We start from the raw sequence: 14,705 nt of genomic DNA on the forward strand, positions 1-14,705 counted from the left end.
TCATTTGGTTTATTTTAAAAGTGATGTTGTAGAGGAGAACATGTCTTATTTCTCTTAAGCCTTCAACAGTTTCATCAGCATTCCATTATTGGAGTAAAATTCACCTTCTGTTGGAGACAAAAATAAAGCTTATGGTATACCAAAAGGTCTGCTGAGACCTGAGTACCCATCTTAGTATATATAGCACTTCCTGTTGTGAGTGGAATATTTTCATCTGACTAATATGTGAGTACCCACCTCTAGGCTTCTTCCAGTTCTGGTCAAAATGACTCCTCATAAACTAGATCTACTCACAATACTGAATTGAGTCCTTCTAAATCACTTCAAGCCAATAGCCCTATAATAACAAGGTATGATAGAACATTCACTTAAAGAATTCCTTAGCCCAAAGAAGTTACTTAACCCACTTTTTGGTAAAATGGGTTTAATAATATCTTCCTAGTCAAATAATTATAGAGCTCTAACTTAATAGTATAGAAAAGAGTCTGGACAAATACATAATGAACGATGAACGGCGGTTACCTTTGGAGAGGAGGTTACCTTTCATGGAAAGGTAGGTGGCCAGTGATGAGAGTCAGGCCTTTTACACTATATATTTTCTGTTTGGTTTGAATTTTTTGACAATGATTATGCATTTTTTCTAGAACTTAAAAAGCCAAAATCTGAATTTTGAGGTTATAGAACTCTACTAACTCAAGGCTTAGGTTCATGTTGTTCCTTATGTATGGAATGAATATCAGAATCTTTGCCATCTTTCAGGGCCTAGCTGAAGTGGCATCTTCTCCAGCCAGAAGATGTCTTCCTCCTTTGAATTTCCATAGCATTTGGTTTATGCCATTCTTTGGGCAGTAATAATGATTTGCATACACAATTTTTCTCCCCTAATAGGTTCATGGTCCTCAAGGACTATTATGGTCATGGAAAACCTTATGCATTTCTTTTGAAGACAGAGAGATTAATATTCATTAGATGGGTGGATGGATAAATGGATGGATTGGGGAAAAAAGAAGGGAAAGAGAAGAAAATTACCGAAAGAGTTTCTTTATAAGACAATCAATATGTTTAACTGGTCTCTTTGGCATGTAGAAATATAAAACCTTGTTTTCTTTGGGAGGTTTGTTCTAGATATGTTATGTCTTCTTTACCTCGAGCTCTTCAAAAGCAAATTGTCCCACCCACCACAGCTCTGTTGAAGGAACATTTTTGAACCCTATCACTCCAGCCCCTTTCACCCAGTGGGCATTTGTCCCAAGAATAGTCAAACCATAGGTTGGTAAGTGGCCTGAGAGAAGGTTCTGCCCAAACAGGAACTGGCAATGCCACCCAGAGTCTTATTCTTAAGAATGTGGATTGGCAAATGTGGAGCGACACAAGAGAGTTAGCAGTAGAAACAGGCACTGAAAGATGCAGAGAGGGAAGAAACGGGAGGGAGGAAGGGAGAGAGAGAGATTGAGATTGACCAGCAGGTAGAATTGGGGACCAGGAGGAATTATGAGCAGGTTGAGTTTATGAGAAATTGAACCTAGAAATAAGCAGAAGCAAAAAACTAGTGGCAAAAATGAGAATAGAGGGTACAGAAGCCAACTAGTAGCCATCTGGGAGAAAATGCAAGACAATCCCCCAAAGAGAAGCAAAGAAAGAGTGTGGCCAAGTCATGTTATTAGTGGAGTATCAGGGTGAAGACCCAGGGTCTCTTGTGGCTGTAGTCTCTCAAGCTGCTGGCTTCCATATCCTGTCTGAATAGGTCCAGTCTTTTAATTCCCATGGGATTCCTGCCTCCCTTGGTGGGCCTTGCGAAAGCCCTCACTATTTGTGCTACCCCTTACTGCATCTCTTGCAAACCAAGGAAGCTAACCATAATAGAGTTTTGGTTACAGGAATGACCTCTCAGGTCAAGAATGTGTATCTGGCTTTTCTAGAACATATTAGTATTGGTAGCCATGATCACGAAATATAATAAGACATCCAGTACTTCAGCTTTGCCATGATCACAAATGAGGAGACTCTGGAAAATGTATTCATTTCCTAAACCAGTGGTTCCCAAACTTTTTCAAGTCATGACACACATAGAAAATGATAATATTTGCACAGAATGCTGTTGTCCGTGAAGGAACCTGCTCATGGCCAGGGATAATACTGCCCTAAGAATCTTAGCCTCCCCCCAAACTGATGGGATTATCACCTCTGGCAGACCGATAATCCATTCCTGGCACACATATTGGGAAGCTCTGTTTTGGGCTACTGGTCTACTGTGTAATAGGTTAATACTTCTGTCGAGAGAGTGGTATTCGGAAGAATTAACACACAAAACTCCCTTATCCATTTCAGTGTTCCACCAATTTTACATATACTTTGACTGAAATAATATTTTCTTCTCCCACAGTTACCCAGAAGTAAAATCCTGGTAGAATGATAATAGTCTATAAGGTAGAGGTTGTCATCTCCACCCCTCACCCAGTACCACCATTGTAAAGGGGATGGCATCCCTTTCTTGCAAGTTGGAATGTCTTATACTGGGGATAACAGACAGACTTCATTATTTTATCTCTGCCAACCTCAGTGGACTGTTAATGGCTGCCTGGAGCATGGAGGCTGCAAGTAGGTGGGCTGGAGATCTGACGGTCCTTGTGCCGTGGAGGGTACTCAGTAAGAATCTGATAGATGTTTTGTAATAACCTTTGAGCAAAGGGAACATTTTAGGGCCATTCCAGGCAACGCAAGCCTGGAATAATTCATTTTCTGAATTGCTTTGTCTTCGTGGACAACTTATTACTTAAATCTTGTATTGTTCCCAGTTTGAGAAAAAGAATCATTTACCCCAGGTGTTTGTTTGTAGACAGGGCTTTCTTTGCCTTTTGCAGAAATCTAGAATAGCCAATAACAGTAATAGTTAGAATAATAGCATACACTTATTGAGGGCTTACTATATTAAGCATTGTTCAGTATCATCTCAGTTAATCTGTATAGCAACCTTTGAGGAAGGGGCTGTTACTATTCCCATGTGATAGATGAGAAAATTGAGGCAGTAGCTAGAAAAAAGTGGTAAAGCCAAGAGTTAAATTAGACAAGCTTTTAGCTCCTCCACTCCACTGCTAGGACCATGTGCTGTCTGTAATCCTGTTTGCTTCTGTTTCACGGATCTGAACTTTAAAATAAAGGACTGTTACACTCGTCCCAGGCCCAGTATAAACGCTGCTTTGTGATGGTGGTGTTCTATAAAAGCATATCAGTTCTAACGGAGCTCGGTTTAATGGTCTCAGGATCATCCTTTAGAGTTGACAAGTTACAACATTTAGGAAAACAAATGCACTTTATTTTCGGGAAATTGCTAGATATGGAGATGATGAGAACAGATGTAAGGGGTTTAAAAGCCCTCAGAAGGGATGGGGTTGGTGTGTCTGTTTTGTTGCCTTTTGCTTTGTATGTTCACCAGAGAAACAATAAGGCTCCATTTGGAAACAGTCTGTAGTTGCTGGAAGGGCCTTTGTGTGGGGTTAGAAATCTTGACAGAACTCCACCACCTTTGTTCTTGTTCACACTCGTGTGATGGCAGGGCCTCCTAGGGACTATTCTGTGAGCCTAGGGCTCTGGGCTTGAATCAGAGTGGCTCTTTCCTCAATGATCATTTTGGTTCAGAAAGATTCAAGGGACAGAACAATTGTGGTCTAAATTAGCTCTCTCCCTAGGGGAAAAAAAATGAGTCATTAGGGAGTTTGATACTGGCAGAGACTTGGCAGGAAGCATATTATCTCGCTCTGTTCTTTGTTTCTGTTTTCTTTTTTTCTTTTTTATTCTTCTTCCTTTTTTTTTTCCTCTTTCAAGTGTTGCCAAAAATTAAATTATCCCCAGTAAACAAACAAATCGAGGTCCTCAGAGCTTTCCAATCAATATCGCAAGATTGCTGTTGTTTAAATGCAAATTCAAAGATTCTGCATATGGTCCCATCAGTAATTTAAGAATGAAGTATGTTTCATTTTTTGAAAATAAATTTTATAATAATTTGCCTTTTGTTTTTAGATATTTACACGAATTTTATTTTTATAATCTTATCTATATATCCAATGAAAAATGGTGATTGTATATTCAGAAAATGAAAACGTATACATTTACTAAATGCCTACTAGGTGTGTAGGTGCAGTCACATAGGACACCTCATCAATTTCTCATGACCCACCAGGAAGAAATTCCTATCTCCATCTTATAGATGAGGATATTCAGGCTCAGAGAGGTTATGCAATTTACCTAAGATTACCCAGCAGCTGGTAAGTGGTGGAGTCTGGATTTTAAACCAGATTTCGTCTGCCGAACTCCAGAGTCATTCTGAAGTATGTCCACTGTGGCCTGCACCTCCTATAGGATGTTATGAGATTTCATTACTCAGCAGACAGTGCATATTCACTGTCCCTTGGCACTGGGTATACCTAAGAAATGAGTAAGGTGTGATCTCTGCTTTCAGAAGTTGGTAATTATAATACTAGGTGTTAGGTCCAATTTTTTTTTTTAAATAAATTTATTTATTTATTTATGGCTGTGTAGGGTCTTCGTTTCTGTGCGAGGGCTTTCTCTAGTTGCGGCGAGCGGGGGCCACTCTTCATCGCGGTGCGCGGGCCTCTCACCGTCGCGGCCTCTCTTGTTGCGGAGCACAGGCTCCAGACGCGCAGGCTCAGTAATTGTGGCTCACGGGCCCAGTTGCTCCGCGGCATGTGGGATCTTCCCAGACCAGGGCTCGAACCCGTGTCCCCTGCATTGGCAGGCAGATTCTCAACCACTGCGCCACCAGGGAAGCCCTTAAGTCCAATTTATAAAGAGACAGTGAGGGTCCATGCAGCCAACTTCCTGAGGCAAAAAGGAAAAGCAGAAAAGGTTTCACCCAAGAATAGATATTGGAACCAAGTCTTAAATTTGCCAGGCAAATAAGTGGAGTTGGGGGAGGTATGAATAACATTCTGAGCTGAGAACAGTGTGAGCAAAACTCTGAAAAGGAATGCTTAGACATTACATGTGCTAGGGACATAGAATGTGTCTTAGTTTCCTAGGGGGTGCTGTAACAATATACCACAAACTGGGTGGCTTAAAACCCCAGAAAGTTATCCTTTCACTGTTCTGGAGACTAGATGTCCGAAATCAAGGTGTCAACAGTGTTGGTTCCTTTGGGAGGCTCTGTGCGGGAATCTGTTCCATGCGTCTCTCTTAGATTCTTGTGCTGGCCAGCGGACCTTGGCATTCCTTGGCTTGGAGAGAACATGGCTCCAATCTCTGCCCGCATCTTCACCTGCATTCTCCCTGTGTCTCTGTTGTCTTCACATGGCGGTCTTCTTATATAAGACACTAATCATATTAGATTAAGGGCCCACCTTACGCCAGTATGAACTCAACTAGTTAATCTGCAGTTATTTTATTTCCAAATAAGGTGACATTCTGAGGTCGGAGCTTAGGACACCAACATATTTTTTTGCAGGGGGGGACACAATTCAACCATAACAGAGTACATGTTGAAGCCTGAGTTCTGCTTATCACACGGCATCTGTACCACAACAGAGAACCATGGCTTCACCCTGTAGGCAGCAGAAAGCCAGTTGAAGTTGTAAACTGGGGAGTGACATCATCAGTTGTGTTTGGGAAGCAACTGTGGCAACAGTGTGGGGAGGAGTGAAAGTGGGGACCAATAGTTAGCAGGTAGCCACTGAGAAGGCTGTTCCAGTGCTCAGTTAAAACATTATGCAGAATTGGGTGTCAGGGAAGATCTTAATTACAGAATAAAAACAAATATATTGGGCTTCCCTGGTGGCTCAGTGGTTAAGAATCCGCCTGCCAATGCAGGGGACATGGGTTCGAGCCCTGGTCAGGGAAGATCCCACATGCCGCAGAGCAACTAAGCCCATGCACCACAGCTACTGAGCCTGCGCTCTAGAGCCTACGAGCCACAACTACTGAGCCCGCGTGTCACAACTACTGAAGCCTGCACGCCTAGAGCCCATGCTCCGCAACAAGAGAAGCCACCACAATGAGACGCCCGCGCACCGCAGCAAAGAGTAGCCCCCGCTCACTGCAACTAGAGAAAGCCCGTGCACAGCAACAAAGACCCAACGCAGTCAAAACTAAGTAAAAATAAATAAATTTAAAAAAAATATATATATTATAAACATATATAAACATAAACATATATTATACATAAATATATTTTCCTTGCTTTAGTTGTTTGTGACAGACAAAAGTTGGAAATAACCTAAATATCCAACAATAGAATGGTTAAGGAAATTATAAGTAGCCATTAAAAATCGTCTTTCAAAGCATATAATAACGTAACGCAAAGCTATATTTAACTTTTTTTAATGTAGGATACAAAGTATACAAATAAAGTGTGATTTCAGGTATAGAAGCGTTACCGAGTCCAAACTCCTACGGCTCACTGCATGACAGGCCAATAAATCGAGAGATGAGATACTGGGGCAAAGAATAGTGACTTTATTCAAAAAGCCAGAAGACTGAGAAGATGGTGGACTGGTGTCCCAAAGAACTATCTTGCCTGGATTTCGATGCTAGTTTCTTTTATAGAACAAAGAGAGGGGAGGTGAGGAGGAAGAATAAAAAAGGCTGTAAGCCATTGCACATATTTCGTAGTTCTGGCCAGACCCTGGAGGGGATGTGTTAATTTCTTCTTTCCTGCAGCCATTCACAGTTGGGCCTGGTCAAAATGTTTCCTGTGAGCTAAACAAAGGTATTTTATATTATATTAATGGTGGTGTTCTCTGGGTGATAGGATTATAGCACATTTTTATGAGTTTTAGTTAGGTATAATTCACATAACATAAAATCCAGTGATTTTAAGTGTACATTTTGACATTATGTCAAACATATATAGTCATGTGACCGTCACTGTAATGATGACATAGAATATTATCATTCTCCAGAAAGTTTCTTCAAGCCTCTGAAGTCAGCCCCTTGGCAACCTCAAACCTGCTTTCTATCACTATAGTTTACTCTGTTATAGAATTGCATACAAATAGAATCTTTCACTATTTAGCATTTTGTTTCTGGCTTCTTCCACTAGGATTAAAGCTGTTGAGATTCATTTATATTGTTGCATATGTTTTCGTTTGTTCTTTTTAGTACAGAATAGTATTCCATTGCCTGATATATACCAAAATTTGTTTATTCATTTTATCCGTTTATCCAAATGTTGATAAACATTTGGATTCAATCCAGTTTTTAGCTATTATGAATACAGCTGAGACTTAACGGCTATTATAAAATTTTTTACACATTTGCATAAAAGTCTTTGTATCTGTTTCTCCTGGGAAAATAATTAGGAGTGGCATTGCTGGATCATAGAATAAGGGAATGTCTAACTTTATAAAAAAATTTTTTCGGAAGTAGCTGTGCCATTGTGCATTCCCAGTAGCATTATATGAGAGCTCCAGGTGTTCCACATCCTCACAAACACCTGGAATTATTAGTCTTTATAATTTTAGTCATCCTAGTGGGTATATAGTGTTATCCCACTGTGGTTTTAATTTGCATTTCCCTGAAGACTAGTGATGTTGAACATCTTTCTGTGAGCTTGTTTGCAATCTGCACATCTTTAGTGAAGTGTTTGTTCAAATGCCCATTTGTTATTGGGTTGTTTGTCTTCTTATTTTTAAGTTAAAAGAGTTATTTATATAATCTGAGTAGAAGTCCTTTAGCATACATATGCTTGCAAATATTTTTCCCAGTTCGTGGCTTTCATTTTTATGTTCTTAATGGTATCTTTTAAAAAGCAAGAGCTTGGAATTCACTGGCAGTCCAGTGGTTAGGACTCCGTGCTTCCAACTGCAGGGGGCACAGGTTTGATCCCTAGCTGGGGAACTAAGATCCCACACACCTTGTGGCATGGCCAATAAATAAATAAATAAATAAATAAATAAATAAATAAATAAATAAATAGTAAGTTTAAAATAAAATAAATAAATAAATAAAAGGCAAGAGTTTTTACTTTTGATATATTCCGATTTAATTTTTTCTTTTATTCTGTGATTTTTGTTTTTTTAAGAAATCTTTGCCAAACTAAAGGTCCCTAAGATTTTCTTCTATATTTTCTTCTAGAGAGCTTGTAGTTTTAGATCATATATTTAGGTCCATGAGTTATTTCAAGTTGATTTTTGTATACAGTGTAAGGTAAGGGTCAGATCCATTTTTTTGCATGTATGGATATCCAGTTGTTCCAGTACTACTTGCTGAAAGATTATCCTTTTCTTCCTTGAATTTTCTTGGCATTTTTTTGGTTGAAAATCAGTTGGCCATGTATAGGTCTATATGTGAAATTTTTTTCTGTTTGATCTATATGTGTACTTTTATGTAATAACACTGTCTTGATTATTACAGCATAATAGTAAGCTTTGAAATCTTCCTCTTTTAAAAAATTGTTTGTTCTACTTTAGGTCCTTTGCATTTCCATATAAATTTTAGAATTAACTTGTCAATTTTACCCCCCAAAAATGCTGATATTTGATTGTGATTGAGTTGAATCAATAAATCAATTTGGGAATACTGAAGACTTACTATCAAATATTTCTACCCACGAATGTCATTTAGCTTTTCATTTATTTAATTGTTCTATAGTTTCTTTAAGCAATGTTATGTAATTTCCAATGTACAGGTCTTGCATGTTCTTAGAAAATTTTCCAGAATCATATTGTCTAGTACTCCAATTACATGTATGTTAGTCTGCTGAATATTGTCCTACAGGTTACTTATACTTTGGTCACCCTTTTTCAGTCTTGTTAGTCTTTGTGTTCTCAATGCTCCTTTTTATATTGTTTCTATTGATTTGTCTTCAGGTTCACTGATCTTTTCTTCTGAAAAAGCTAATCTTCTGTTAATCCTATCCAGTGTATTTTTCTTTTCATATCTTGCATTTTTCATCTCAGATTTTAATCAATTGGATCTTTCTGTATATTTTATCACTTTCCCCATTGTGTTCAGGTTTTTATCTACCTTCTTTACATATGAAGCATATTTATAATACAGTTGATTCTTGAACAACACAGATTTGAACTGCACAGGTCCACTTATATGCAGATTTTTTTTCAATAAATATGTACTGCAGTACTACATGATCTGCAATTGGTTGAATCCACAGATGTGGAACTGCTGATATGGAAGGCCTACTATAAAGTTATATGTGAATTTTTCAACTGCATGGGGGTTGGCACCCCTAACCCCAACACTGTTCAAGGGCCAACTGTAGTTGTTTTGTCATCCTTGCTCTGTCATTTCTAGGCTGTCAGTCTGAGATTGATTGAATTTTCTCTTAGTTATAGGTTTTATTTTCCTGCTAATTTGCATTCCTGGTAATTTTTTATTCAGTGCCGGAAAGTGTTGAGTTTTTGGTTTTTGTTGTGTTTCTTTAGTGCTGGACTTTGTTCAGGCATGCAGTTAACTAACTTGCAGCCCTGCTTGATCCTTTTGAAACTTGTGTTTAGCTTGTTTATTGTAAGTCCAGAGACTTACAATAGTCCACAACTAAGGCATCACCTTTAGTAGGCCTCTTATAATACCTATGTATTATAATACTCTGCATTCTGACTAGTGGGATTGTGAACTACTTCTGGCCCTCTGTGAACTCTGAGGATTGTTTAGCTAACAAGCAGCCTCATGTAGTTGCACCCCATGCATGTCAAGAGTAGAGGGGACCTTGTTGCTGATATTGCAGCTTTCTTTTAGTATAGCTCCTTCCTCTCTGGTATTCTGCCCCATAGATAATTGCCAACTCACCCTCCCTACTCAATCTCTGTCTCCCCAGGTCAGTAAGACCACTAGGCTCTGTTTTTGTTCTCCCTGCCTGAACTGTAGCCTGGGAACTGCCTAGAAGCAATGAGTTGGTATGCTCCTAGGGCCCACCTCATTTATTTTTCTCTCGGTGTCACAGGTTTGCACTGTCTCTTGTCCAGTGCTGATAACAGCTATTTCTTATATTGTAGTAGTTAATCCTCATGAGTGGAAGCGAAAGTCCTCAGCCTGTTGCAGTTTAATGGCTTTGTATAGAAGGGAAGCATACCCTCAGACAAGGCCTCAGAGAATTGCGGTTCCCTGGAGAAACTGCCATGATCCATGGTGTCTCCTAGGCATTACCAGTTCAGAAACACTGTTGGAATACCCAGAGCTAATCTGACCTGGGGATACAGACTCTTCTAAACTCTGCAAACACCAGTGCATAACCTAGAATGTGAAAATACAGGTATATGGTAGTGAATATTATTTTATAATGACCATCACCTTATTCCTCTGTCAGGAAACTTGGGAAACCAAATTAATCACCATATGTTGTTTGAGCATGGGAATCAGTACAGCTAGCAAAATCCCTAGAACATCAAAAGAATGCAATTAATAATTGTTAAATGAAGAAAAGAGGGGAGCAAGAACTATTTTTTTTCTGCTTGATTAATCATTCTTATCCCATGTCAGCATACCTTTCTAATATCTACATTAGATGAAACTACCAAATTTGTGTTCTTAGACCCTTGTTTTTCCTCAGCTACCCTTGTTTGTTTTTCCCCTATCTGGACACACTGACTTTCTCCAGAAGAGGTCCCAATGCCAGTAATAGTTTCGGCTTCTTAAAATGTAGTCACATTCCTGTCCTTCCTGGATCCTGAGATTACCCTCATCCTGGCATTTTAGAGTGTTTCACAAACTCTCTAGTCACTCATTTATATTCATTTGCATTATTACTTCCAATGGCCTACCTCAAATGTTGCAAATTGGCAACCCATAAAAATATTCTGTTTGGTTTTCACCAATTTTTAAAATATACGAATAAACTCTTAACATTTTAAAATTGAGATAGTCCACGTGAAAATACATTTTCATAGTTCCTTTTGAAAAATTTGAAGAACTGGCCACAGCAGAATCAATGAGAACTGAGAAAAACCTACCACTTTACATGGTGCATACACTTCCCAATTTGTCCCAAACCCCACCACTCTCTATTGTATGGCTTCTTCCAGGTTTTGTACTGATCTGGCCCTTTTAGCATTTGAGTTTGTGACTTCTAACTAAGCTCACTCATTGTGTGAAGATTTTACAAGTTAAGCTCTCAGGATGTGACTTATTCCTTTATTTCTAGGTTCTTGCAAAGCACATCATTTAAACTCCTCTGCTCTACCCAGCATGGCTCTCATTCAGATTCAGTGGAAAAGTCAAAAGCTTTACAGATAAGCAAAAGCTAAGAGAATTCAGCACTACCAAACCAGTTTACAACAACTTCTAAAGGAACTTCTCTAGGCAAGAAACACAAGAGCAGAGAACAAAAGAGGAAGGGAAGAAAAAAGACCTATAAAAAAAAATTAAGAAAATAGCATAGCAACATACATATCAATAATTACCTTAAATGTAAATGGATTAAATGCTCCAACCAAAAGACATAGACTGGCTGAATGGATACAAAAACAAGACTCGTAGATATGCTGTCTACGAGGGACCCACTTCAGATCTAGGAACACATGCAGACTGAAAGTGAGAGGATGGAGAAATGTATTCCATGCAAGTGGAAATCAAAAGAAACTGGAGTAGCAATATTCATATCAGACAAAATAGACTTTAAAATAAATTCCTCTGTTCTTCCTCCAAATGAACATTCTCAGAAAGTTATAAAGGACTGAAAAGATGAAATCTGTTAGTATTACTAATTTTACTTTTAAAAATTAAAATTAGCATTGGGAAAAAAAAGACTGAAGGTGTGTACGAAGTAAGTCATTCTGCTTTCCTAGGAAGTAAGAGAATCATCTTGACCAGGTTTCTGAAAATGCCTTGAGTCATCAGACAGCAGGTCATCATTCTGAAATTAAAATCATAGGTACTCACTCATAGGTACTGCTCATTTTATTCCTGGCCAGAGCTCAATTCTTGTTTTTCTCCAAACAAATGGAACATAATCTTTTCTCAAGGAAAGAAGTTAGACTGTAGGATCTTCAAGCTCCTTGTTTTTTCAAAAATAAGAAAAATGCCTTTAAAATTATTTTCTGGGATTAAACATAATTTTCCTCTGGACTACCAGTGCAGACATTTTTAAAGTGAAGAATCAAATTAGGCCTCTCAATACCTATTATGTTACCAGAGGGCAAAAATTGGCAGCATTGTATCCCTAGTAGCTTTGGGAATAAGTGTGGACTTTTCCAGGCCTCCCAGAAGAAGAGTATAGATCAGAGAGAAGGATACAGAGCTAATGTCAGGCTCCCACAGTGAACCTATAACCCTGGGGCACAGCACTTCTGATTTATAACTAGTTTCAGCTCCTGTGGTTGGGAGAGTAGGCTTTCTTTGTCTCTCTTTTTGGCTTTTCCCATTTCAATAGGAGTTAAAGCTCCCAGATTAGAGTGTGGCCTCGTAGCTAGGAGTCATGTGGTTAGCACCTCTGGCTCCTACTCTAAATGCCAGTTGCGCCCCGAGTCCTTGTGACAGCCCAAACATCCCTGTTGTGGGTTGCATTGTGTCCCCCCAAAAAGGATATATTGGGGTTCTAACTCCTGATACCTGTGAAAGTGACCTTATTTGGAAATAGGGTCTTTGAAGATGTAACCAAGTTAAGAGGAGGCCATACTGGATTACCAGTATGACTGGTGTCCTTATAAGAAGAGAAAACAGAGACAGAGACACTCACAGGGGAGAATGCCATGTGAAGACAGAGGTAGAGGAGCAGTACCTCTGCAAATCCAGGGATGCCAAGGATTGTGGGAAACCACAAGAAGCTAGGAGAGAAGCATGGAACAGACTCTCCCTCAAAGCTTCCAGTAGGAACCAACCCCGCTAACACCTTGATTTTGGACCTGTAAGTTCCAGAACTGTGAAAAAATAAATTGCTGCTGTTTTCAGCCAAAAAAGAGGCAAATCAGGTTCAAATCTCAGTTCTGTTTTTTACTAGCCTTGTGAGTTCTCTGTACCTCAGATTTTTCATCCATAGAATAATGAAAATAATACCAAACTTTACAAGCTTTTGAGAAAATAAAGATTAGTACCTAAGATGTAATAAATACTTACTATACAGTAACTAAATAAATGGTACAGTATTTCAACCCTGCCATGGAACCTAAGATATGCAGCTGAAAGAGGAGATTTCCCTGCATAGGTCTCTATAAATGCCTTAGGAAGATGATGAAAGATAGTTATTCAATGGGTTTTTTTCTAACTATTTGCAGAATGTTAATCATGGCTATGCTTTCCAGAAGAAACCCTATATCAGTTAGGATGAGTAAAGTTAGCTGCTGTAATATACAAACTGCAAAACCTTGATGCTCAGTAGAACCCACAAACTTAAAACCCAATCAGGTGTTCCTGGTTGTCAGATAGCCTTCTACGTGGTCATCCAAGTACTCAAATTCCTTCCATCTCTGGCTCCATCCTCTTCTAGATCCTCAGAGTTCTCTCCATTCATCTAGCAAAAGGAGAAAAGAAGCCTAGGGAGGATACACCTACTGCTTAATTCCTCAGCCCGAAAGTGACGCACATCACTTCTACTTACTTTTCATTGGCCAAAATTTGGCTCATGGCCACATATAACTGCAGTAAACCTGGGACATATAATCGCACTATGCTTAGAAAGATGATAAATGGTTTCAGTAAATGCATAGGAGTCAGCCACAAATTGATTTGAAATTAGCCATAATTATTCTATTTAAGAAAATGATAATAGAGTGTGGCCTGCAGAACACTCTATGTCATGTCTTCCCTTTGTGTCCCTTATGGGCTGCATGTGACAAACTTCTCAATTGTGTGTGATTCGGAGCCAAGAGTGTCCTGCTATTTGAACACTAACCTACCTGAACACTAATCCCGACCCTGTCTGCACTGACAGAAGTCTCAGAATTTCCTAATGTGTCAACTACTGTTGTGAGAGGATTGTTGTTTGGGATTGGCATTAACATCTCAGGTGAACTTTTTTGCGGGTAGATCAGGTAGAAGTACAGGATGGAGAGTTGGGCACAAGCAGGGTCCTTAGGATCCTTATATCCTGGGCTGGTAACAGGGCTTTATTTTATGGGTGATGTGACTTTATTGACCACCCCCCTCTCGGAGACCTGGTTAGATTGGGGTTTAGAAAAATCATTAGCAGCATGGAAAGATAGATTGGAATCTAAGAAGTTCAAAATGCTAGCAGTAAGTAGCTGAGAAAAAGGAAATTTGGGGGCCAAATTCTTGTGGAAATAATTGCATATATTAGAAAATGTTGACAAAACACTTCAGAATGTTCAGTCTTTTGAGAATCAATATATAAAAGAAATACACTTTTTTAAATTTATTTTTTAAAGATTTTTTTTGATGTGGACCAATTTTAAAGTCTTTATTGAATTTGTCACAACGTTGCTTCTGTTTTGTTTTGGTTTTTTGGCCCCGAGGCATGTGGGATCTCAGCTCCCCGACCAGGGATCAAACCCACACCCCCTGCATTGGAAAGGCGAAGTCTTAACCACTGGACCGCCAGGGAAGTTCCAAAAGAAATATACTTTTAATCAAACTTAATAATAGTACTGGGCAGTATAAAAGAAAGATATAATATGAAGATATATATATATAGATGGATAGATATACATATACATATAGCATAAGCCAGCTTCAAAGGAGACAAAGAGGAAAGTGTGAGCTCATGACATAAGGCAGCATATAACTCACCACACCCAAAGCACATGGGCTCCCAGAGCTGTGTATTTAGACAAAGGACTTAAATCATG

At 39.0% G+C, this 14,705-nt stretch overlaps 1 protein-coding gene across 8 annotated transcripts in view; it reads left to right on the plus strand.

Annotated features, from left to right (window-relative positions):
* The window catches only part of ANO4 (anoctamin 4), a 460,570-nt gene that overhangs the window by 371,062 nt on the left and 74,803 nt on the right, over positions 1–14,705 (plus strand). The window lies entirely within an intron of this gene.

This window comes from Balaenoptera borealis (assembly GCF_965194805.1).
Source record: "Balaenoptera borealis genome assembly, chromosome: 13".
NCBI classification, from domain to species: domain Eukaryota; kingdom Metazoa; phylum Chordata; class Mammalia; order Artiodactyla; family Balaenopteridae; genus Balaenoptera; species Balaenoptera borealis.